This window comes from Physella acuta, unplaced genomic scaffold (assembly GCF_028476545.2).
Source record: "Physella acuta isolate Inbredline_101_S28 unplaced genomic scaffold, ASM2847654v3 ptg001427l, whole genome shotgun sequence".
NCBI classification, from domain to species: Eukaryota; Metazoa; Mollusca; class Gastropoda; family Physidae; genus Physella; species Physella acuta.
The window spans coordinates 69,877-93,436 of NW_026732942.1; the positions used below are offsets into that span (position 1 = coordinate 69,877).

Below are 23,560 nucleotides of genomic sequence, written 5' to 3' on the forward strand. Positions count from 1 at the left end.
CCCACCCCGCCCTAATTGACATGTAATGAGTGGGCTAACAGACACATAGTTTACCTGACAGGTAATTTAATAAACAAGTCGTTGGCGATGTTTGCCTGGTACATATTCTAATAGACAATAATGTTCGAAAAACTTGCTTCATAGGTAAACGACTAAAGACGTATATAATATTTATGTGACAGATTATATAAAAGACAAATACGTACTTAAAACTTATATTACAGGTAAACTAACAGACAAAGATATGCAAAGTATTTACATAACAGGTAATTATACAGACACAGAAGTGCCAAATGCTTACATGATAGATAATTTAATACACATAGAAATACGTAAAACCTACTTGATTGGTAAAGTAACAGACAATGACGGGCATAATATTCATCTCATAGGTAATTAAACAGTCACAGGCGTTCACAATTTTTAAAATGATATGTGATCTAACAGACACACACATAGACAATGTTTACCACATACGTAGTCGAACTATCAAGACGCACATAACATATACCTGATAGGTAATTAAACAGTCTCAGGCGGTTACATTTTTTAATGATATGTTATCTAACAGACACACACATAGACAGTGGCGTAGCGAGGTTGGGTGTCACCCGGTGCGGCACTTAATGGTGTCACCCCCCAGAGGCGTAGCGACCCTTCCCGGGCACAAACTTTCAAGTTTTCGATTTGCACCACCCACCTCAAACTTATAATTTGCATCCCTCCCCCCCCCCCCCTCAAGTTTTCGATTTGCATCCCCCTCAAACTTTCGATTTGCACCCCTCCCCCTCAAGTTTTTCTCTATATATTTTGCTATTTTGCCTTGGTGTCACCCCACTAATTGGTGTCATCCGGTGCGGTCCGCACCCCCGCCCCCCCCCCCCTTCGCTACGCCCCTGCACATAGACAATGTTTACCACATAGATATTCTAACCATCAAGACGCACATAACATATACCTGATAGGTAAAGCCAGATGTAGTTGTCTGTGTAAGGGCGTTTATTGTACACTGAGCTATAATTAATGAGAAAACACAATTAACATAATATAAAACTCATATTGTCATTAAGAGAAAAACCAATGATTCTAGAAATAATAGACCAAATAGTTTGAGAAAGTAGGAACTTGGTAAATATAAATAAAAAGAAACTCTAAATGTTACGTAATGGCTAGTGATCGTGCCCATAGCGATATAAAGCAAAAATATAACAAACTCTCGGGCCAAATCTCAACATTTTATACACATTTTATAAATCACCCTACTGATATTATAATGCAGCATTACTTGGAAGATATGTGTCTGAAAAAGTTAAAGCAGATATTTTAAAAATTAAAACTACTGCCTCTAGTATAATATGCGATAAGTCGTCTGTTCGAAGTTTCTAAACTCACCTTTAATCGTGTGACCACTCATAACGATGAAAGCCAAGATTCCGGCGACGTTGATGTAAGAACGATAATCCATGTTTTGTTTTGTGCTGCTAAGAAATGAAACAAAACTTACACATAATCTTGATGTAGTTTATTTTTAATTTTTTTTTTAAATTTTTACATAGCAAGCATATATTGTACTACTACATTGTTACTATCTCATTCTTATGTCAGTTTTGTTTTGAGTCGATTATAAATAATGTTTTATTCAAAGGCGTAGCTGTACATGCCGGTAAGGTCGGAGTCAAGATTTTGCTGTTTCTCGAAGATTACCTTGTGCCCCGAGACTTGCTTATCCTTTCGTTAAGGTCTCAATATGCTACTGAACGAAAGAATACGTACAATTTTAAACAGTCGCACAAATCAAAATGACGCCGTTGATAAAGGTGCAAGAAGTGGGCATTTCATCTTTATAAAGTCTTTTTATATATAAAGCACTTTGATCGTGTATACTATTTCATCGACTATCAACGTTAAACATTTCCATTGCTTTACATTTAATATCAGTAACGAAAACGTGTAGACTGAATGTAAACTAGGTCCACTGAGCTTGAAACAGTGGGTGTTAAAAAAAAATGTAGGTTTGTGTTAAATGAGTAAAAGTCGGCCCAAATAGTTTATACCAAAAACGACACTTTGGGTTGTTATAACCTACTCAACACTTATGAGCAAATACAAAATTATCATTGGGAGAAAAATGTTCATGTCAGCGATAAGATACACACCTTAATATACCAATTATAAATAGTTTTTTAAAAAAAAGTTAACCTTGATATTAGCGTTTAAAACATCCGCATTCCCGTCTTTATGCATTAACTTTATTTTTAGAATAACTATAATGTTTACAACTGTAACCTATTAGAGTTCTAACAAAACAAAAATTATCATTTTATTAAATTTTTGCATTACATACACCATTCACAACTACCGATCATTCACTTGAAATAGCAAAAAGTTAATTTAACACGGTATGTCTAAAAAATCTACAAAAAATGTTAAGAACATTTTGAAACAGATACCTGACAAAAATTCAAGAGCAATGATTGAGCGTGAAATAAAACATTCGCCTTATGTAGAAAACCTCCATTATACTCGGCTTTGATAGCCGTTTAGTGGACGACGATAATTCTTGTCGTACACTAACGATCAACACAGTCTGGTCGGTCGACATTAAAAGGTCATCAAAAGGTTGCGCAGCTACTGGGCGTCCAATTAAATACATGTGCGTACGCTGTTAAGATTTTATCTTTCGTCCTGTGGCTCATACTAATAGAGCTTTAATGTAGAGATTATCTTTTATTTCTTTTCAACTGTTTCTGCTTTTTCAAGCATTTATTTAACTTCATTCCTCTGTTTTGCTTTTTTTTTTGCATTCTTCATGGGTCGAAAACTGCGAGCGAAAGTTCTACTAGATCGATATCAATATTTCATGTGCCCACCTCCGGGGAGGAAAAAAGTTTGAAAGAAACACTGGTCGCATTTGTAGATCATACAGACTAAAGGAAGAGCCTAGTTCTGTAAAATCGAACCGTTTTCTACTTTTGGCCGCTAAACCTCAATAATGAAGATATTGTTTCTTTCAGACTCTTTTTTCCCCCGGGAATTTGGGGTGGGGGGGGGGGGGGGAGGGGGGGGGGGGGGGAGACACTGGATACATGTACAGAGATTTTCTTCGCAACTAATTGTAATATTAAGGCGATTTCGCAAAAACAAAATTTTAAATTTCAAATCAGCATGCTATGCGCAATGTAAGCCGTTGCCCCGATTTCATCCAGTTGTTGGAATTTTTTGAGTCTTTTCTTCTAGATGGGTTGGTTGGTAAAGAGTCTCTGAAAAGTGAAACACGCGACTTTTAGGTAAGCAGTTATTAATTTTTCTTACCCGCCCCCTTAGTAGAGAGACTGGAACAGACATGCGTCGAAATAACTTTGAGTGAGAAAATAGAAAATTTTAGAAATTATATGAAGATAGAATGAAAAACAAATACACAGATGGCGAGAAAGTTGCATAGACAGAGAGGAAGCTAGAGCGATATATATATATACTAGGCATACTGCCTAGCTTCGCTTAGGTTTTTAAAAAACATTTGAGAATTTGAATACTTAATTATGTTGCGGTGGATTGGGTGTGGAGTGCTTTAATTCAAACAGTAATGCTAACTTTAGAAAAAATGTTGTTGTTTGTCATATAAATTTCGTTCTCAGAGGAATAGCGGAAAGTACGTAATGTATAACTAAAATGGAATTAGAACTACACAGGTTCCATGAACAGTATATCTCATAATTTATATTACATTGCCTTTTGAAATTAATAAATATATTTAATTAGGATACTTAAATGCATTAACAACTTAATATTGTACTAAAACAAATGCTATACTTCGTCATTTTCTGTTTCTGTATAAAATAGTATAAAATTATTTGAAAAAAAAATTATTTAAAAAACGTTACCTCCCTTGAAAACTGAACGTATGACTATGTCTTTGTTTACTTTTTTTTACAAACAGTTGCTATGCTTATATAAGAAATTACGGTATATGAACATATTTAACGACTATAATGGCTGTTTCCGACGGGAATAAAGTTTTTTTTGTTACCCTCCAGGGTCGGTCTACGACGTCACATAATATTAAGGGGATCGTTCGTCAATTTATATATATGTATATGTATATATCTCATATAAGGAGAATTTCACACTCGATCATCTTTTAGCCCTCGTCGAGGGCTTTGAGTCGGACCAACAGTTTTTCCATACGGCCTAATCATCTATAGTAGTGTATGCAAAAACTTAGCATGATGTGCAGACGTTAAGTAACCTAAAAATTGTGTTAAAATTTCCCGGTTTTTGCCATAAAATACAAAGATTATATAGGGAAATACAACTGGTCAGTTTTGACCCCTTTACGAAGTTTTCCCAGATATGCCGAGTTTTTTGTGACACCCCAAGGCGTTCTCCTACTACCTCACAAAATTTCAAGGGGGGGTCGTCGGAGGAAATTTTTTTTCGTAATAGAGCTCATATAAAGAGAATTTCACTGGCGGTCACGTTTTAGCCCTAGTCGAGGGCTTTGAGTGAAACCGACATGTTTGCCCTACGGCCAAGCCATTTACCTATAAGCATGCCAAAACTTAGCCAGATGTAAAGAGGGTAAGTGCCCTAAAATCCGTTTTGAAATGACCCTCTGTTTTTCCCATAAAATACAAAGATTATATAGGGAAATACGACTGGTCAGTTTTTACCCACTTCCCGATTTTTCCCAGATATGCCGAGTTTTTTGTGACACCCCACGGTGTTCTCCTACCACCTCACAAAATTTCAAGGGGGGTCGTCAGAGGAAATTTTTTTTCGTAATAGAGCTCATATAAAGAGAATTTCACTCGCGGTCACTTTTTAGCCCTCGTCGAAAGCTTTGAGTGAAACCAACATGTTTGCCCTACGTCCAAGCCATTTACCTATAAGCATGCCAAAACTTAGCCAGATGTAAAGAGGGTAAGTGCCCTAAAATCCGTTTTGAAATGACCCTCTGTTTTTCCCATAAAATACAAAGATTATATAGTGAAATACGACTGGTCAGTTTTGACCCACTTCCCGATTTTTCCCAGATATGCCGAGTTTTTTGTGACACCCCACGGTGTTCTCCTACCACCTCACAAAATTTCAAGGGGGGTCGTCGGAGGAAATTTTTTTTCGTAATAGAGCTCATATAAAGAGAATTTCACTCGCGGTCACTTTTTAGCCCTCGTCGGGGGCTTTGAGTGAAACCGACATGTCTGCCGTACGGCCAAGCCATTTACCTATAAACCTGCCAAAAATTAGCCAGATGTAAAGAGGGTAAGTGCCCTAAAATCCGTTTTGAAGTGACCCTCTGTTTTTCCCATAAAATACAAAGATTATATAGGGAAATACGACTGGTCAGTTTTGACCCCTTTACGAAGTTTTCCCAGATATGCCGAGTTTTTTGTGACACCCCAAGGCGTTCTCCTACCACCTCACAAAATTTCAATGGGGGTCGTCGGAGGAAATTTTTTTTCGTAATAGAGCTCATATAAAGAGAATTTCACTCGCAGTCACGTTTTAGCCCTCGTCGAGGGCTTTGAGTGAAACCGAGATGTTTGCCCTACGGCCAAGCCATTTACCTATAAGCATGCCAAAACTTAGCCAGATGTAAAGAGGGTAAGTGCCCTAAAATCCGTTTTGAAATGACCCTCTGTTTTTCCCATAAAATACAAAGATTATATAGGGAAATACGACTGGTCAGTTTTGACCCACTTCCCGATTTTTCCCAGATATGCCGAGTTTTTTATGACACCCCACGGTGTTCTCCTACCACCTAACAAAATTTCAAGGGGGGTCGTTGGAGGAAATTTTTTTTCGTAATAAAGCTCATATAAAGAGAATTTCACTCGCGGTCACTTTTTAGCCCTCGTCGAGGGCTTTGAGTGAAACCGACATGTTTGCCCTACGGCCAAGCCATTTACCTATAAGCTTGCCAAAACTTAGCCAGATGTAAAAAGGGTAAGTGCCCTAAAATCCGTTTTGAAATGACCCTCTGTTTTTCCCATAAAATACAAAGATTATATAGGGAAATACGACTGGTCAGTTTTGACCCACTTCCCGATTTTTCCCAGATATGCCGAGTTTTTTGTGACACCCCACGGTGTTCTCCTACCATCTCACAAAATTTCAAGGGGGGTCGTCGGAGGAAATTGTTTTTCGTAATAGAGCTCATATAAAGAGAATTTCACTCGCGGTCACCTTTTAGCTCTCGTCGAGGGCTTTGAGTGAAACCAACATGTCTGCCCTACGGCCAAGCCATTTACCTATAAACCTGCCAAAAATTAGCCAGATGTAAAGAGGGTAAGTGCCCTAAAATCCGTTTTGAAGTGACCCTCTGTTTTTCCCATAAAATACAAAGATTATATAGGGAAATACGACTGGTCAGTTTTGACCCCTTTACGAAGTTTTCCCAGATATGCCGAGTTTTTTGTGACACCCCAAGGCGTTCTCCTACCACCTCACAAAATTTCAAGGGGGGTCGTCGGAGGAAATTTTTTTTCGTAATAGAGCTCATATAAAGAGAATTTCACTCGCAGTCACGTTTTAGCCCTCGTCGAGGGCTTTGAGTGAAACCGAGATGTTTGCCCTACGGCCAAGCCATTTACCTATAAGCATGCCAAAACTTAGCCAGATGTAAAGAGGGTAAGTGCCCTAAAATCCGTTTTGAAATGACCCTCTGTTTTTCCCATAAAATACAAAGATTATATAGGGAAATACGACTGGTCAGTTTTGACCCACTTCCCGATTTTTCCCAGATATGCCGAGTTTTTTATGACACCCCACGGTGTTCTCCTACCACCTAACAAAATTTCAAGGGGGGTCGTCGGAGGAAATTTTTTTTCGTAATAGAGCTCATATAAAGAGAATTTCACTCGCGGTCACTTTTTAGCCCTCGTCGAGGGCTTTGAGTGAAACCGACATGTTTGCCCTACGGCCAAGCCATTTACCTATAAGCATGCCAAAACTTAGCCAGATGTAAAAAGGGTAAGTGCCCTAAAATCCGTTTTGAAATGACCCTCTGTTTTTCCCATAAAATACAAAGATTATATAGGGAAATACGACTGGTCAGTTTTGACCCACTTCCCGATTTTTCCCAGATATGCCGAGTTTTTTGTGACACCCCACGGTGTTCTCCTACCATCTCACAAAATTTCAAGGGGGGTCGTCGGAGGAAATTTTTTTTCGTAATAGAGCTCATATAAAGAGAATTTCACTCGCGGTCACTTTTTAGCTCTCGTCGAGGGCTTTGAGTGAAACCAACATGTCTGCCCTACGGCCAAGCCATTTACCTATAAACCTGCCAAAAATTAGCCAGATGTAAAGAGGGTAAGTGCCCTAAAATCCGTTTTGAAATGACCCTCTGTTTTTCCCATAAAATACAAAGATTATAAAAGGAAATACGACTGGTCAGTTTTGACCCCTTTACGAAGTTTTCCCGGACATGGCGAGTTTTTTGTGACACCCCAAGGCGTTCTCCTACCACCTCACAAAATATCAAGGGGGGTCGTCGTCGGAATTTGTTTTTCGTAATATAGCCCATATAAGGCGCCGGTCAGTCGAGGTCAGTTTTGACCCCCTCTCCGTCGACTTTTCGGCCAACCGTCACCGGCCCTCGTGTTCTATCTCCCCAAGGCACCATCGTGCCAAATTTGACGCGCCTGCGGCGCCGGGAAGTGCCCTCTCGGGCACTTGACCACTTTGCTTTATATATATACTAGGCATACTGCCTAGCTTCGCTTAGGTTTTCAAAAACATTAGATAATTTGAATACTAATTATTTATTGATGGATGAGGTGTGGAGTGCTTACATTTTAAACAGTAATGCTAATTTTAGAGAAGATGTTGTTGTATGTTGTTTACGATTTGTTTTCAGAGAAAATAACTGAAAGTACGCAATGTATGACTAAAATGGAATTAGAACTACAGAGGTTCCATGAACAGTTTATCTCATAATTTATATTACGTAGACTTTTGAAAATTATTTTTTTAAATTTAATTATGATACTTAGCTGAATTAACAACTTAAATTTTTACTAAAACAAATGCTATACTTTGTCATTTTCTGTTTCTGTTTAAAATAGTATACAATTATTTGAAAAAAATTATTTAAAAAGGTTACCTCCCTTGAAAATGTCCCTGTTTACTTTTTTTAAAACAAACAGTTGCTATGCTTATATTAGAAAATACAATATATGAACATATTTAACGACTACAATGGCTTTTCCCGACGGGAATAACGTTTTTTTTTGTTACCCTCCAGGGTCGGTCTACGACCTCAAATAATATTAAGGGGATCGTTCGTCAATTTATTTATATATATCTCAAATAAGGAGTATGTCACTCGCGGTCATCTTTTAGCCCTGGTCGAGGGCTTTGAGTCTGACCAACAGTTTTTCCATACGGCCTATTCATCAATAAAAGTGTATGCAAAACATTAGCATGATGTACAGAGGTTAAGTAACCTAAAAATTGTGTTGAAATTACCCTGTTTTTCCCGTAAAATACAAAGATTATATAGGGAAATACGACTGGTCAGTTTTGACCGCTTTACGAAGTTTTCCCAGATATGCCGAGTTTTTTGTGACACCCCAAGGTGTTCTCCTACCACCTCACAAAATTTCAAGGGGGGTCGTCGGAGGAAATTTTTTTTCGTAATAGAGCTCATATAAAGAGAATTTCACTCGCGGTCACTTTTTAGCCCTCGTCGAGGGCTTTGAGTGTAACCGACAGTTTTCCCTAAAGGTCAAGCCATTGACCTAGGAGCATGCAAAAAATTAGCCAGATATACTGAGCTTAAGTACCCTAAAGTCTGCGTTGAAATGACCCTCTGTTTTTCCCATAAAATACAAAGATTATATAGGGAAATACAACTGGTCAGTTTTGACCCCTTTACGAAGTTTTCCCAGATATGCCGAGTTTTTTGTGACACCCCAAGGTGTTCTCCTACCACCTCAAAAAATTTCAAGGGGGGTCGTCGGATGAAATTTTTTTTCGTAATAGAGCTCATATAAAGAGAATTTCACTCGCGGTCACCTTTTTAGCCCTCGTCGAGGGCTTTGAGTGTAACCGACAGTTTTCCCTAAAGGTCAAGCCATTGACCTAGGAGCATGCAAAAAATTAGCCAGATGTACTGAGCTTAAGTACCCTAAAGTCTGCGTTGAAATGACCCTCTGTTTTTCCCATAAAATACAAAGATTATATAGGGAAATACAACTGGTCAGTTTTGACCCCTTTACGAAGTTTTCCCAGATATGCCGAGTTTTTTGTGACACCCCAAGGTGTTCTCCTACCACCTCAAAAAATTTCAAGGGGGGTCGTCGGAGGAAATTTTTTTTCGTAATAGAGCTCATATAAAGAGAATTTCACTCGCGGTCACTTTTTAGCCCTCGTCGAGGGCTTTGAGTGTAACCGACAGTTTTCCCTAAAGGTCAAACCATTGACCTAGGAGCATGCAAAAAATTAGCCAGATATACTGAGCTTAAGTATCCTAAAGTCTGCGTTGAAATGACCCTGTTTTTCCCATAAAATACAAAGATTATATAGGGAAATACAACTGGTCAGTTTTGACCCCTTTACGAAGTTTTCCCAGATATGCCGAGTTTTTTGTGACACCCCAATGTGTTCTCCTACCATCTCACAAAATTTCAAGGGGGGTCGTCGGAGGAATTTTTTTTTCGTAATAGAGCTCATATAAAGAGAATTTCACTCGCGGTCACTTTTTAGCCCTCGTCGAGGGCTTTGAGTGTAACCGACAGTTTTCCCTAAAGGTCAAGCCATTGACCTAGGAGCATGCAAAAAATTAGCCAGATATACTGAGCTTAAGTATCCTAAAGTCTGCGTTGAAATGACCCTCTGTTTTTCCCATAAAATACAAAGATTATATAGGGAAATACAACAGGTCAGTTTTGACCCCTTTACGAAGTTTTCCCAGATATGCCGAGTTTTTTGTGACACCCCAAGGTGTTCTCCTACCACCTCACAAAATTTCAAGGGGGGTCGTCGGAGGAATTTTTTTTTCGTAATAGAGCTCATATAAAGAGAATTTCACTCGCGGTCACTTTTTAGCCCTCGTCGAGGGCTTTGAGTCAAACCGATAGAGTCCTTTCATATGACGTCACGTCCGTTCGTGATACCTACGCCCGCCGCCACAGTGGTGTACACCAGACGTAAACACAATCAGCTGTTCGCCAGCGCTGGACGTGTTCACCAGCGCTGGACGCGTTCACTGTATGTAAAGAACCGCACTCGCGGAAAAGGAAAAATACGTTAAAAAACTTGTAGGAATTGAAGATCCTTATACTGTTATTGACAGTTTCGTAGATAATATAAATATGTGGACAACATTTCTAAATAAAAATACTGTTAGTAATACTGTTTGCGTTTAGAGTTAAAGTAGACGAATCTGATCAAATGCAGTTCTCGATACTTTGTTTCAGGTAAGGACAGTAAAATAATAAACTTCATTTTAATTAGGCCCTATAAAAGATAACTATTAATAAAACAAATATGCTCGACCTTCACAAATACTAATAGTAAAAGACAAAGTCAAAAGTAATAATAAGAATAATAAGATCTAATAGTAGGCCTAATACCTGGCTCCGCTGGGTAGACATAGACATAGAATCTAGCATCTACTTCTTTACTTAAATTTAATTACTTTAGATCTACATTCGATTCAAAATACACCCATAATAAATCAAAAGTAGTCATAATAGGCCTAATAAAGCATTTAATTGTCTCTAAGATCTAAAATCTCGCTCTATTATCTAATTATTTTTTTAGCAAACGAAATTTTCTGAAATTGAAATAGATTGTATGACTAGACTTAGATCTAGAATCTGCTACTTAAATTAAATTGTAAAAACTTTATACAAGCATGTAGTTGATATTATTGTAGTTAGGCTTTAATAAATTACTAAGGCCTACCTACTTTGTTGTCTTTTTACAGCAATATGTATCTGATACTGGACTGAGTTTAATTAAATTCAAATTCATATCTAGTAATTGGTCTACTAAGTTTTTGTAGCCTAGTAGTACAATCTAGATCATACCAGCCAACAACAAATAACCACATTATTATTATTTGGTTAATGATTAGGCTAATTTTTTTTTAAATCCACTGTTTATAAAAGAAACAAATCAAGCTAGAAACATTATAAGTGAGATGGTTTAGAATAATAACAATGGACCCAGTCTACAATTGATACAATTGCAGGTCTACATAGGGCCTACAGTCTAGTAGTTTACAGTAGGCACCTAGTGTGTAGCTAGTATACTAGTGTGTAGCTGTCCAGAGTTAAGATTCTTAATGCTTTCCCCTGATAAGCCATGTGTGCTATAAATGACATAACATGACATCGAGGTGAGAAATGTTGAGGGGAGAGCAGTGGGACTTTCTCCTTTGTTCTCCCTGCTGGGCCCTGAGGGTCAAAATTATATAAGAAATACTATCTCTGTGGGGCTGGGTATCACGGAGGTGAGACATTTTCAGGGGAGGGCAGGGCAGACTCCTCTTTGGTTTTATTGTGGGCTAGATACAGGTGGGGGCAGCCATCATGAGGGTTGAACGTCAGTATTAATGTGTCTGATTACTTCCCTGCTGGATTATAAGGGTCTTAAATTGTATAACATGCTACCCAGATTGGATATTATACCCAGATTGGTTATTACCCATGGATTATATTAGCCGTTGTAGTGTGGGTTTTGTAGGAGTTAAGTGGTCTCACGTTTGCTACAGTAGATAACCTATAATATATTACAGCATTTGATCTGCTTCGTCTACTTAAACTCTAAACGCAAACGGTATTACTAACAGTATTTTTATTTAGAAATTTCGGCCACATATTTATATTATCCACGAAACTGTCAATAACTGTATAAGGATCTTCAATTCCTAAGAGTTCAAGTTTTTTAACATATTTTTCCTTTTCCGCGGGCGCGATTCTTTACATACGGTGAACACGTCCAGCGCTGGCGAACAGCTGGTTGTGTTTACGTCTGATGTACACCACTGTGGCGGCGGGCGTAGGTATCACGTGATTTAGGTCACGTGTTTGCAAGGACTCTATAGTTTTCCCTAAAGGTCAAACCATTGACCTAGGAGCATGCAAAAAATTAGCCAGATATACTGAGCTTAAGTATCCTAAAGTCTGCGTTGAAATGACCCTCTGTTTTTCCCATAAAATACAAAGATTATATAGGGAAATACAACTGGTCAGTTTTGACCCCTTTACGAAGTTTTCCCAGATATGCCGAGTTTTTTGTGACACCCCAAGGTGTTCTCCTACCACCTCACAAAATTTCAAGGGGGGTCGTCGGAGGAAATTTTTTTTCGTAATAGAGCTCATATAAAGAGAATTTCACTCGCGGTCACTTTTTAGCCCTCGTCGAGGGCTTTGAGTGTAACCGACAGTTTTCCCTAAAGGTCAAGCCATTGACCTAGGAGCATGCAAAAAATTAGCCAGATATACTGAGCTTAAGTATCCTAAAGTCTGCGTTGAAATGACCCTCTGTTTTTCCCATAAAATACAAAGATTATATAGGGAAATACAACTGGTCAGTTTTGACCCCTTTACGAAGTTTTCCCAGATATGCCAAGTTTTTTGTGACACCCCCAAGGTGTTCTCCTACCACCTCACAAAATTTCAAGGGGGGTCGTCGGAGGAAATTTTTTTTCGTAATAGAGCTCATATAAAGAGAATTTCACTCGCGGTCACTTTTTAGCCCTCGTCGAGGGCTTTGAGTGTAACCGACAGTTTTCCCTAAAGGTCAAGCCATTGACCTAGGAGCATGCAAAAAATTAGCCAGATATACTGAGCTTAAGTATCCTAAAGTCTGCGTTGAAATGACCCTCTGTTTTTCCCATAAAATACAAAGATTATATAGGGAAATACAACAGGTCAGTTTTGACCCCTTTACGAAGTTTTCCCAGATATGCCGAGTTTTTTGTGACACCCCAAGGTGTTCTCCTACCACCTCACAAAATTTCAAGGGGGGTCGTCGGAGGAAATTGTTTTTCGTAATAGAGCTCATATAAAGAGAATTTCACTCGCGGTCACTTTTTAGCCCTCGTCGAAGGCTTTGAGTGTAACCGACAGTTTTCCTTAAAGATCAAGCCATTGACCTAGGAGCATGCAAAAAATTAGCCAGATATACTGAGCTTAAGTACCCTAAAGTCTGCGTTGAAATGACCCTCTGTTTTTCCCATAAAATACAAAGATTATATAGGGAAATACAACAGGTCAGTTTTGACCCCTTTACGAAGTTTTCCCAGATATGCCGAGTTTTTTGTGACACCCCAAGGTGTTCTCCTACCACCTCACAAAATTTCAAGGGGGGTCGTCGGAGGAATTTTTTTTTGTAATATAGCCCATATAAGGCGCCGGTCAGTCGAGGTCAGTTTTGACCCCCTCTCCGTAGACTTTTTGCCGAACCGTCACCGGCCCTCGTGTTCTATCGCCATAAGGCACCTTCGTGCCAAATTTGACGCGACTGCGGCGCCGGGAAGTGCCCTATCGGGCACCCGACCACTTTGCTTTATATATATAGACTAGGCATACTGCCTAGCTTCGCTTAGGTTTTTAAAAGGCATTTGAGAATTTGAATACTTAATTATTTAGCGATGGATTGGGTGTGGAGTGCTTTAATAAGTTTAATAAGTTTAATTTAAACAGTAATGCTAACTTTAGAAAAAATGTTTTTGTTAGTCATTTACATGCAGATACATAGGGAATTTTTGGAAAGTACGCAATGTATAACTAAAATGGAATTAGAACTACAAAGGTTTCATGAACAGTATATCTCATAGTTTATATTACATTGCCTTTTGAAATTAATTAATTTATTTAATTAGCATACTTAACTAAATTAACAACTTAATTTTGTACTAAAACAAATGCTATACTTCGTCATTTTCTGTTTCTGTTTAAAATAGTATACAATTATTTGAAAAATAATAATTTTAAAAACGTTACCTCCCTTGAAAACTGAACGTATGACGTATGTCATTGTTTACTTATATTGTTTGCTTATATAAGAAATTACGTTATATGAACATATTTAACGACTATAATGGCTGTTTCCGACGGGAATAAAGTTTTTTTGTTACCCTCCATGGTCGGTCTACGACGTCACATAATATTAAGGTGATCGTTCGTCAATTTATTTATATATATATATATATATATATATATATATATATATATATATATATATATATATATATATATATATATATATATCTCATATAAGGAGAATTTCACTCAAGATCATCTTTTAGCCCTCGTCGAGGGCTTTGAGTCTGACCAACAGTTTTTCCATACGGCCTAGTCATCTATAGTAGTGTATGCAATCAAAAACTTAGCATGATGTACAGACATTAAGTAACCTAAAAATTGTGTTAAATTTTCCCTGTTTTTCCCATAAAATACAAAGATTATATAGGGAAATACAACTGGTCAGTTTTGACCGCTTTACGAAGTTTTCCCAGATATGCCGAGTTTTTTGTGACACTCCTAGGTGTTCTTCTACCACCTCACAAAATATCAAGGGGGGTCGTCGGAGGAATTTTTTTTTCGTAATAGAGCTCATATAAAGAGAATTTCACTCGCGGTCACTTTTTAGCCCTCTTCGAGGGCTTTGAGTGTAACCGACAGTTTTCCCTAAAGGTCAAGCCATTGACCTAGGAGCATGCAAAAAATTAGCCAGATATACTGAGCTTAAGTACCCTAAAGTCTGCGTTGAAATGACCCTCTGTTTTTCCCATAAAATACAAAGATTATATAGGGAAATACAACTGGTCTGTTTTGACCGCTTCACGAAGTTTTCCCAGATATGCCGAGTTTTTTGTGACACTCCTAGGTGTTCTTCTACCACCTCACAAAATATCAAGGGGGGTCGTCGGAGGAAATTTTTTTTCGTAATAGAGCTCATATAAAGAGAATTTCACTCGCGGTCACTTTTTAGCCCTCTTCGAGGGCTTTGAGTGTAACCGACAGTTTTCCCTAAAGGTCAATCCATTGACCTAGGAGCATGCAAAAAATTAGCCAGATATACTGAGCTTAAGTACCCTAAAGTCTGCGTTGAAATGACCCTCTGTTTTTCCCATAAAATACAAAGATTATATAGGGAAATACAACAGGTCAGTTTTGACCCCTTTACGAAGTTTTCCCAGATATGCCGAGTTTTCTGTGACACCCTAAGGCGTTCTGCTACCACCTCACAAAATATCAAGGGGGGTCGTCGGAGGAAATTTTTTTTCGTAATAGAGCTCATATAAAGAGAATTTCACTCGCGGTCACTTTTTAGCCCTCGTCGAGGGCTTTGAGTCAAACCGACAGGTCCGCCCTACGGCCAAGCCAATTACCTATAAGCATGCCAAAACTTAGCCAGATGTAAATAGGGTAAGTGCCCTAAAATCCGTTTTGAAATGACCCTCTGTTTTCCCCATAAAATACAAAGATTATATAGGGAAATACGACTGGTCAGTTTTGACCCATTTCCCGATTTTTCCCGGACATGGCGAGTTTTTTGTGACACCCCAAGGTGTTCTCCTACCACCTCACAAAATATCAAGGGTGGTCGTCGGAGGAAATTTTTTTTCGTAATAGAGCTCATATAAAGAGAATTTCACTCGCGGTCACTTTTTAGCCCTCGTCGAGGGCTTTGAGTAAGACCGACAGGTCTGCCCTACGGTCAAGCCATTTACCTATAAACATGCCAAAAATTAGCCAGATGTAAACAGGGTAAGTGCCCTAAAATCCGTTTTGAAATGACCCTCTGTTTTTCCCATAAAATACAAAGATTATATAGGGAAATACGACTGGTCAGTTTTGACCCATTTAACGAATTTTCCCGGACATGGCGAGTTTTTTGGGACACCTCAAGGCGTTCTCCTACCACCTCACAAAATTTCAAGGGGGGTCGTCGGAGGAAATTTTTTTTCGTAATATAGCCCATATAAGGCGCCGGTCAGTCGAGGTCAGTTTTGACCCCCTCTCCGTGGACTTTTCGGCAAACCGTCACCGGCCCTCGTGTTCTATTGCCCCAAGGCACCATCGTGCTAAATTTGACGCGCCTGCGGCGCCGGGAAGTGCCCTATCGGGCACCCGACCACTTTGCTTTATATATATAGACTAGGCATACTGCCTAGCTTCGCTTAGGTTTTTAAATAACATTTGAGAATTTGAATACTTAATTATTTAGCGATGGATTTGGTGTTGAGTGCTTTAATTTAAACAGTAATGCTAATTTTAGAAAAAAAATGTTTTAGTTTGTCATTTAAATACCGTTCGCAGAGAAATATCGGAAAGTACGCAATGTATAAGTAAAATGGAATTAGAACTACACAGCTTCCATGAACAGTAGCCTACATCTCATAGTTTTTATTACATTGCCTTTTGAAATTTATTTATTTATTTATTTAATTGGGATATGTAACTAAATTAACAACTTAATTTTGTACTAAAACAAATGCTATAATTCGTCATTTTCTGTTTCTGTTTAAAATAGTATACAATTATTTGAAAAATAATAATTTAAAAAACGTTACCTCCCTTGAAAACTGAACGTATGACGTATGTCTTTGTTTTTTTTTTACAAACAGTTGCTATGCTTATATAAGAAATTACGGTATATGAACATATTTAACAACTATAATGGCTGTTTCCGACGGGAATAAAGTTTTTTTGTTAGCCTCCAGGGTCGGTCTACGACGTCACATAATATTAAGGGAATCGTTCGTCAATTTATTTATATATATATCTCATATAAGGAGAATTTCACTCAAGATCATCTTTTAGCCCTCGTCGAGGGCTTTGAGTCTGACCAACATTTTTACAATACGGCCTAGTCATCTATAAAAGTGTATGCAAAAATTAGCCAGATATACTGAGCTTAAGTACCCTAAAGTCTGCGTTGAAATGACCCTCTGTTTTTCCCATAAGATACAAAGATTATATAGGGAAATACAACTGGTCAGTTTTGACCGCTTTACAAAGTTTTCCCAGATATGCCGAGTTTTTTTTGACACCCCTAGGTGTTCTTCTACCATCTCACAAAATATCAAGGGGGGTCGTCGGAGGAATTTTTTTTTCGTAATAGAGCTCATATAAAGAGAATTTCACTCGCGGTCACTTTTTAGCCCTCGTCGAGGGCTTTGGGTGTAACCGACAGTTTTCTCTAAAGGTCAAGCCATTTACCTAAGAGTATGCAAAAAATTAGCCAGATGTAAAGAGGGTAAGTGCCCTAAAAGCCGTTTTCAAATGACCCTCTGTTTTTCCCATAAAATACAAAGATTATATAGGGAAATACAACTGGTCAGTTTTGACCCCTTTACGAAGTTTTCCCAGATATGCCGAGTTTTTTGTGACACCCCAAGGTGTTCTCCTACCACCTCACAAAATATCAAGGGGGGTCGTCGGAGGAAAAAATTTTTCGTAATAGAACTCATATAAAGAGAATTTCACTCGCGGTCACTTTTTAGCCCTCGTCGAGGGCTTTGAGTCAAACCGACAGTTTTTCCTAAAGGTCAAGCCATTTACCTAAGAGTATGCAAAAAATTAGCCAGATGTAAAGAGGGTAAGTGCCCTAAAATCCGTTTTCAAATGACCCTCTGTTTTTCCCATAAAATACAAAGATTATATAGGGAAATACAACTGGTCAGTTTTGACCCCTTTACGAAGTTTTCCCAGATATGCCGAGTTTTTTGTGACACCCCAAGGCGTTCTCCTACCACCTCACAAAATATCAAGGGGGGTCGTCGGAGGAAAAAATTTTTCGTAATAGAACTCATATAAAGAGAATTTCACTCGCGGTCACTTTTTAGCCCTCGTCGAGGGCTTTGAGTGTAACCGACAGTTTTCCCTAAAGGTCAAGCCATTTACCTAAGAGTATGCAAAAAATTAGTTAGATATACTGAGTTTAAGTACCCTAAAGTCTGCGTTGAAATGACCCTCTGTTTTTCCCATAAAATACAAAGATTATATAGGGAAATACAACTGGTCAGTTTTGACCCCTTTACGAAGTTTTCCCAGATATGCCGAGTTTTTTGTGACACCCCTAGGTGTTCTTCTACCACCTCACAAAATATCAAGGGGGGTCGTCGGAGGAAATTTTTTTTCGTAATAGAGCTCATATAAAGAGAATTTCACTCGCGGTCACTTTTTAGCCCTCGTCGAGGGCTTTGAGTCAAACCGACAGTTTTTCCTAAAGGTCAAGCCATTTACATAAGAGCATGCAAAAAATTAGCCAGATGTAAAGAGGGTAAGTGCCCTAAAATCCGTTTTCAAATGACCCTCTGTTTTTCCCATAAAATACAAAGATTATATAGGGAAATACGACTGGTCAGTTTTGACCCATTTCCCGATTTTTCCCGGACATGGCGAGTTTTTTGTGACACCCCAAGGCGTTCTCCTACCACCTCACAAAATATCATGGGGTGTCGTCGGAGGAAATTTTTTTTCGTAATAGAGCTCATATAAAGAGAATTTCACTCGCGGTCACTTTTTAGCCCTCGTCGAGAGCTTTGAGTGAGAACGACAGGTCTGCCCTACGGTCAAGCCATTTACCTATAAACATGCCAAAAATTAGCCAGATGTAAAGAGAGTAAGTGCCCTAAAATCCGTTTTCAAATGACCCTCATTTTTTCCCATAAAATACAAAGATTATATAGGGAAATACGACTGGTCAGTTTTGACCCATTTCCCGATTTTTCCCGGACATGGCGAGTTTTTTGTGACACCCCAAGGCGTTCTCCTACCACCTCACAAAATTTCAAGGGGGGTCGTCGGAGGAAATTTTTTTTCGTAATAGAGCTCATATAAAGAGAATTTCACTCGCGGTCACTTTTTAGCCCTCGTCGAGGGCTTTGAGTGAGACCGACAGGTCTGCCCTACGGTCAAGCCATTTACCTATAAACATGCCAAAAATTAGCCAGATGTAAAGAGGGTAAGTGCCCTAAAATCCGTTTTCAAATGACCCTCATTTTTTCCCATAAAATACAAAGATTATATAGGGAAATACGACTGGTCAGTTTTGACCCATTTCCCGATTTTCCCCGGACATGGCGAGTTTTTTGTGACACCCCAAGGCGTTCTCCTACCACCTCACAAAATTTCAAGGGGGGTCGTCGGAGGAAATTTTTTTCGTAATATAGCCCATATAAGGCGCTGGTCAGTCGAGGTCAGTTTTGACCCCCTGTCCGTAGACTTTTCGGCCAACCGTCACCGGCCCTCGTGTTCTATCGCCCGAAGGCACCATCGTGCCAAATTTGACGCGCCTGCGGCGCCGGGAAGTGCCCTATCGGGCACTTTACCACTTTGCTTTATATATATATAGATATATATATATATATATATATATATATATATATATATATATATATATATATATATATATATATATATATATATAGGCTGGTAGGCTGAGGGCCGCCTCCTAGTGCAAGAGAGCCATGGTCGGCTCAGGGCCGCCTTCTAGTGCAAAAGAGCCATGGTCGGCTCAGGGCCGCTTCCTAGTGCAAGAGAGCCATGGTCGGCTAAGAATATAGGATTGGTAAACCAATGATGAAACCCTCCTACATTTCTTCAGACTTTATTTGTCTTTTATGCATTTCTACACCTTTTATCAGATCTTCATGCAACTGGGAAGTTGTTGATAATGCTCATGGGGCTTTTTTTTGCTGAAAAATTTCAATTTCGCACGGTCGGCGTCACAGGAGTGTGTGGTTTGGCGCCTCGATTTATTTTGTTAGCGCTATGGCGTCTGCGTTCGTTTTAAACTAACCTAAACTCGCCTACTTTATTTTAGTGAACGACTATTAAACCCAATCTGATGTATAGTGTTTCGCAATGTTTAAAACCGACTTAGGTGCCATATCTCTCACAGGATAGCCCAGGGCGCAAAATCGCAACCAGCTAGGGCGCCGGTGAACTCGCCTGATTCAATATATTGAACGACTATAACGCCCAATTATATCCATTGTCTATTGCACTGTGTAAAACGAACATAGGCGCCATAACGCTCACGGAAAAGACAAGGGCGCCAAGATGCACCCTGCTCGGGGCCGCCCATGCGAAACTGAAATTTTCCCCCAGAAACATTTTTGAGAATATTCTCATCAACTCCACAGTTTCATGGCACTCGGATAGACGGTGTCGAACCACAACCGACTTTTATTTGTTATATACAGTAAAGACAGAATAATCGCACCATCCAGTGGTGCCGCTCGAAATTAAATACGATTGTTTCTCCAGACTTTCTCGAACTTTCTCCAGAGTATTTTGTTCAACTCCCCAAAGTTTCATGGCTCTCTGATGAACGGTATCAAACCGCATCCGAGTGTTGTTTTTCATTTATTGTATATAGAGGGAAAACATTAATAAAAAACGTTTTAATAACAAGCTTTTATGTAATAATGCATTAAAAAGTAGAAAATTAATCATACTCTACTTTAAAGAACTAAGTATGGGTACACGTTTAATGTGAATTATATGCTTATATACTTTTAATATTACACTTGTTTGGTTAAAATAATTTGTAAAAAAGTTATTGGTCAAAACGCAATGTGAATTTAATAAACGTTGAACGATAAAAGTGACAAAACAAGAAAGAACTAATTAACAAAAATGCGATACATTTAAAAATAACATAGGTTACCAACAACTATTTAATATTAAAACCAAAATATATACATTTTTAGTCAAGACAACACCATATTAAATGCAGACACTGATTAATAGTCATAAATGATTCCGTTAAAACCCCGGCTCAATGGCATTTGTGTTGTTTATTTAAATCAATTTGTATTGGTTTTGGCCGAGAAAAATGTATAGATTTCCTTCAACCCAAAAAACAATGTTGATCTTTCAAATTTTATTTCATGAAGAAAGTGAAGACCATTCTGAGGACGTCTAACCTCTTCCTTTATTTTTTATTGGGTGTCTGATAAATAAAGTACAACATATAGTAAAGTAAACAACATATTTATACATCTTATATATAGGCGATATAAACACATACACACACAGACACACACATACACACACACATATATATATATATATATATATATATATATATATATATATATATATATATATATATATATATATATATATATATATATATATATATATATAATACATCGATACATGAAGTGTAAAGCAGAGAGACCAAGGAGGGTACATAGATCAATAATGAGAGAAAATGGAATAAGAAAAGCACATAGAGTTCCTGCAATGTAAATAGTCAAACTATGCCTTCAGCTATTACTTACGTTAAATGGGTTCAAAATATTCGACACCTCGCTGGAAAATAAAGAAACATGCGAAGATTTTATAAAATTATAGTCAAACATATATTAACACAATACACTGAGTAATTATAGGATGGAGTGGTCTAGCGGTAGAGAGCTCGACTACTAACCCGTAAGTCTCGAGTCCTAATCCGGGTTCTAGTCAGTAGACCGTCCCTGAGTCAACCCAACTCTGATGGGTACCTAACTCACGTTTGGGAAAGTAAAGGCGGCTGGGCATAGTGCTGACCACACTATCTCTTCATATGCCGATTTCACAGAAACAAGTGAACTCTACTTCACTTGCCCCATAGACCGCCAGGTTTGAAAGAGAAACTTTACTTTACTTTACTTACTGAGTAATTATCCTTAGAAGAACTTGAAAATGTTATTACAGTAAACAGTTAAAGCGGGAGTGATCACCCTCTCAACTGTTTATAATATTCTTATATTCACATGACCCTTACCTGAATAAAAATGTGCTCCTAGTGTTAGCAAGATCCGTAACCCTAAGTATTCCGTCGGTGTAAGTTGCTGAAAAAATAATATAACAATACATGTAACCTTACATTGTTCACTTTAAAATAATCAGCTTTATATTTAATATGCTCTGAAACCATGATAACTGTCATAATTATATTTAACTACTTTATCCAAATCTGCATAATTGGCGGATTAACAAGAGAACTAAATCTTGTTTTTTCTTTTATATATATATATATATATATATATATATATATATATATATATATATATATATATATATATATATATATATATCACTGCCACAGTGGGGATGTGGTGTGATGTCACCCACTGAGGTGTAGTGTTTTAAGGGCCGACACAGAAAGATAACACAACCAACGACGCTTATTGCTGGAATATTCTGATTTATCGCCTACCAGATGCAAGTACATGTACTAGTACTAAAATCATTCCTATGACGATAAGTCCAATGATAAATCCATAAACGGAATGGATCTCTGCGTTAGGTCTTTATATAATGAAGTTAACCTATGCCAATGTCAGCGACTGAGCGGTCCTAGTCATTCGCAGTCTGGGGTTTGAATGCCGCGGATACTGATACAACTACCCAGAGTTTCAGATGTTACATGACATGGGAAGACACAAGGAAACATTGCTCACAGAAGAGCATAAAAAAAATAACACTAACAGTTGCGGTCCCACAGTGGCCACAAAAAAATAAATTGTAAATTATCCCACCTTGACTGGTAACCCATGGTATGTGTTTCACAACCCACCTAACTAATAAATATGGGACAAGAAGGAACAATCATGACCTGCGTCTAACATCCTATCAGTGGCGTCGCTAGGTCGGGTGTCAGCCGGTGCGGCATTTCGTGGTGTCACCCCCCAAAGAAACAAAGTATATATAAATAAATAAATAAATAAATAAATAAATATATATATATATATATATATATATATATATATATATATATATATATATATATATATGTGTGTGTGTGTGTCGGCCTACAATTTAAATATACGCCACATACGGGTATATGCTTGTGTATATGTGTTTAAGCTTTAAACACTGCAGACTTAATATTAACGAGGTTTATCTATTATAGTCTGTTAGTAATACAGTGTATAGTTAGCACGTTTACGTTATGGTGTCACCCACCACCCTCTTGTAATAGTTGTCGAATTTTACGTAAAAGAATACTTAACTTTAATTAATCACTAAAAGGTCTGGCAAAAAGGCATTTTCTTCTGTACATTTTGCAATATTTTGGCTTGGTGTCACCCCCTAAATGGTGTCACCCGGTGCGGTACGCACACCCCGCCCTGCCCTCGCTACGCCTCTGCATCACATCTTCTCGATATACCACTCTCAAACAAAATTAATCTGCCTCATTATCTATCCTGTCCGAATGGGCAATATACTAAATTTAACAGGTCATACCTTGACAGCTTTTGAAGTTTGCGATATTTTCATTGGCCGACCCATTTAAAACAGTGAGGAAGCAAAACCCTTGGAAAGTTGTGAAGACGACGCATTGTGGGTTGGCAAAACACAAGTCCTGGCATTGCTGGTAAAGAAAGAGAGTGTCTGATTCTTTATTTAAGTGGACAGTTTAGTAGTACATTTCAAACATTGTCTAAGCTGGTTAAATTAAGTTTTGTTAAATGAAACGGGCTACGGCTACATTATACAAACACAGTTTTTAGTTTTCGATGGTGATAGTAATATTTCAATTGAAATAATAATGTTTTTCATAATAATGATAATGCTCTTTTTTATATGGGTAA

The 23,560-nt window shown here is 38.1% G+C and overlaps 1 long non-coding RNA gene across 1 annotated transcript; it reads right to left on the reverse strand.

Moving 5' to 3' along the window:
- Positions 1-20,592: 20,592 nt before the first annotated feature.
- Positions 20,593-23,343, reverse strand: LOC131927663 (uncharacterized). The gene is made up of 4 exons (XR_009383671.1): positions 23,214-23,343; positions 21,748-21,814; positions 21,263-21,293; positions 20,593-20,928 (listed from the first exon to the last, which is right to left on the reverse strand). It is a non-coding gene; the product is annotated as an uncharacterized LOC131927663 (long non-coding RNA).
- Positions 23,344-23,560: the final 217 nt, after the last annotated feature.